This window comes from Dermacentor silvarum, chromosome 6 (assembly GCF_013339745.2).
Source record: "Dermacentor silvarum isolate Dsil-2018 chromosome 6, BIME_Dsil_1.4, whole genome shotgun sequence".
Lineage (NCBI taxonomy): Eukaryota > Metazoa > Arthropoda > Arachnida > Ixodida > Ixodidae > Dermacentor > Dermacentor silvarum.
In genome coordinates, this window is record NC_051159.1 from 81,831,770 (window position 1) to 81,835,083 (window position 3,314).

Here is a 3,314-nt window from a genome sequence, read left to right on the forward strand (position 1 = left end):
TTCACTTGGCAACACAACCCAATGAAAGTTAGAGTGAGAGAATGTATTCAGAAGAGAGGAGACGTTTGTACGGGGTTGTTGCGTCTTTATTTAGAGATCGTACGTGATTCCTAGCGTCGGTGCGCGCGGTATCTTGAAGACGATGGCTTTGTGGTCGGTGAAGTGTAGCGTCAATGGGTCTTGCTGAAGAGGGTCGAATTTGAGTCGATCTGGATGTTAAGGTGCCGATAGAGACTATCGATAGACAGGTGGCTGCGACACTTAGAGACTTTGCTCTAAGTGTCGCAGTCACCCATGCACGCTGCTCTTCTTGACGAGACCGCGTCTATACGAAGTCTTGCTTACGTGTCTTCGTTTGATGTGTACGTTGATCGCCGCGTCGACGGGAACGTTCCTGGGTAGGCATTGCATGAGTTCCTGCACTTCGATCGGAACGTTCACGACTTGCCCCTTGATTCCGTACTGCCTGTTGCCGTGCGTTAGTCGACGAATGCCCATGAACGGGAGTCGCGGTGTGATGATACGTTCTTCGACCGAGTTCAGCGCGGGGAGGTGCTCGGGTTTCGGCGGGTATCGGTAGCCGTTGCTCACGCTCATCACCGGAACGTTTCCCGACGTTAGAGCCTCCTTGCACACGGAGCACACCGCGAACTGCAGGAAGTCGCCGGTGTTGTTGCTGAACTGGCGTCGAAGCACGCCGACGGCCGCGTTACACTGACGTTCTTTCTGGACGCTCCCGACCTTGCTCAGGTTGTTGTCGAACCAAAGCCGATCGCACACGTTGCAGCTGTGCCCGAAGCTCCGATGGAGGAAGTCGCGCTTGAACCGCGCGTCAGCACCGTCGAAGCCCGGGCGTTGTAATGGCCTCGAACGTGTTGCTGCTCTGGCCGCAGACTCGCGTTGCCTCGTCGCTTCGGGATCGGGAGCTGCTGCTCGACGCTGCCGTTGCGCTTCGACTTTCCGAGCCCGGAGTTCGGGGTCGGCTTGATAACGCTGACGTTCCACTTTGGCGTGCCGAGCCCGTTTTGCTTCCGTAGAAGTTTCCTGCCGACGTTGACGTTCGGCTTCCCTGGCCCGAAGTTCGGGGTCCGCTTGCCGACGCTGACGTTTACGTTCAGCTTCCCGAGCCTTCGTCTGTTCCGCGGTGGTGGCGCTGCCGCTGCAACTAGCGCCGACGTTGACGTTGTTCATGGTGTTTCGCACATCATTGCACAGAGAGAAAATGACGGAAGCGCAGCGAACGCGCGCTTTATACTGCGCAGCGACGCTTGCACCGCCTACCGGCGTACCCTTAGAGAGAGAGGGAGAGTGAGAGAGAGAGAGATAGTTATATGCAATGATTTGCGGCACCGCACCTGTGGCGGAGAGGGGGAGAGGAGAGCGCACACCTGCGTAGGAGAGGAGAATAAGAGAGAGTTGCGCATGCGCAGTATGGGTGCGGGCGCCGCAGAACGGACACTGCCCCGAGCATAAGATGCTCTCGCATCTAAAACCCAGGAATTTCATTTATTAGAGGTCGCCAGCCCTTCCCCTGTCGAGAAAATGGGGGTAAGCGAAGCTTGTCGTGTGGGTGTCTGACCTTCGTCAGGGTAACGTTCGGAAGCCATCGCCTCGGTATTCTCTGATGCTCGCTGACGGCGGGCCTCGGCTTCGGAAGCCCTCGCCTCGGAACTCGCTGCTCGTTGCCGACGGCGGGATTCGGCGTCTGAAGCCCTCGTCTCGGGATCGTCAGCTCTTCTTTGTGGCGAGCCTCGGCTAGGGAAGCCCTCACGCTAGAATCGGCACGTCGATGACGAGCCCTTTCCAGAGCGAGTTCACGCCGGCGTTCATCAAACGCAGCTTGCTCCTTTGCAGAACGCACCACGCGTGGCCTTCCCATCTGTTCGCTGAAACTGATCTGAGGCGAGGGAAGCCCGGAGGAGCGCCAACCCGCTTTCCTTCCATGTCCCTAGGGCCTCGCAACACAGCAAACGAAACTAATTGGTCGCGCGCGTGTCACGTGATCACACGTGTAGCATATCCAATGCGGTTCTGCGCCGTACGTGATTTCTTTATTTTTTTTCTCTATTTTTTTCTTTCTTTCTTTCCTTTCCTTTCCTTTCCTTCTCTCCTACCGTCTTTCGTTCTTTCTTTCCTGTCCCTGGTATGTGCCATTGAGCTTGGACCCTTTCTGCACTATCGCCAGGATCGGCCCACTTTTCAGCGTGTCACCACCACCACCACCGCCGCCGACACTTGTGAGCCTAGAAATCTTTGCTTAATTAAGCAATACTGCACTAACGTGAGACGGCTTGTGGTCTTTTCGTCAGCTGGGTAGTTCGCTTAGGTGCGAGTTCGCATGCATCCATAAAATTAAGCTGCAGGCTAGAAAAATATTTCAAAGAAATACAAAGTTTTCAAGGCATGTCTCTAATAGTAAATAATTTTTGAACACCCGTGAATCACGGAGAAAGATTTCTGATCACTTGCGAAAACTAATATGTCACTAAATTCCATTGCTATTTAATAAAATCATTGAAGTTTTTTCACGTAATGTAATCCCTCGGCCATATTGCAAAAGTATCCTTGCACCGAATGGACAAATAATAAATTTTATTGCATTCTGCAGTCAGGAGTTGTTCGTGCCAAAATTTTCTATATGAGTATGAGGCATGCCGTAGTCGGGGACTGCAGATTAATTTAGACCACTTGAGGTTCTCTAACGGCTGCCGTGGCCGGAATTCAAACGGTGACAACGAGCTTGTGAGGGCAACGCCATGGCGATTAAGCTACAGTGGCGGGTGACGAATAGTTACATGTGACGCTACGGCTGTGTTCAATCGATGCAATAAACTGAATAGGGTTGCATGGACTGTCTTGCCTATAGCTGGTTGTAAACATCCAGGTGCGATATAATCTCTTTCGAAATGTAGTTTCCCTGACCTTTTTCAATGCAATTCCCCTGACCCGCATAAAGTCTGCGCGAAACGGGTCCCTCGGTTAAGCTCTATAGCAGGATTCATACGGGAGCACCGAATTTTGAACACCTGCTTTGCATGTTGTGCCTAATCGCGGCCGACGTTGCGAGCACTTTCGCGGTTCGAAAATATTTCCTTGAAAATTGTGCTCGACGCTCTCGCCCCCCCCCCCCCCCCTCCTACTCGTTACTTTGTATGAAACGCAATAAAAAACAGCCAAAACAATGCGTCAAAATAACTGCAATAAAAGCAAACTGTGCATGTGTGAAGTCTCATAATTGCTATAGCTAAAAAATACGACTGGCAGAAGCGACACAAGCAGTGAACTTATTTCCCAATATTTGCAAGTCAAATTGA

General features: G+C 52.2%; 1 pseudogene; it reads right to left on the reverse strand.

Moving 5' to 3' along the window:
* Positions 1–261: 261 nt before the first annotated feature.
* On the reverse strand, positions 262–1,191 carry LOC125946324 (uncharacterized; annotated as a pseudogene).
* Between the last annotated feature and the right edge of the window lie 2,123 nt (positions 1,192–3,314).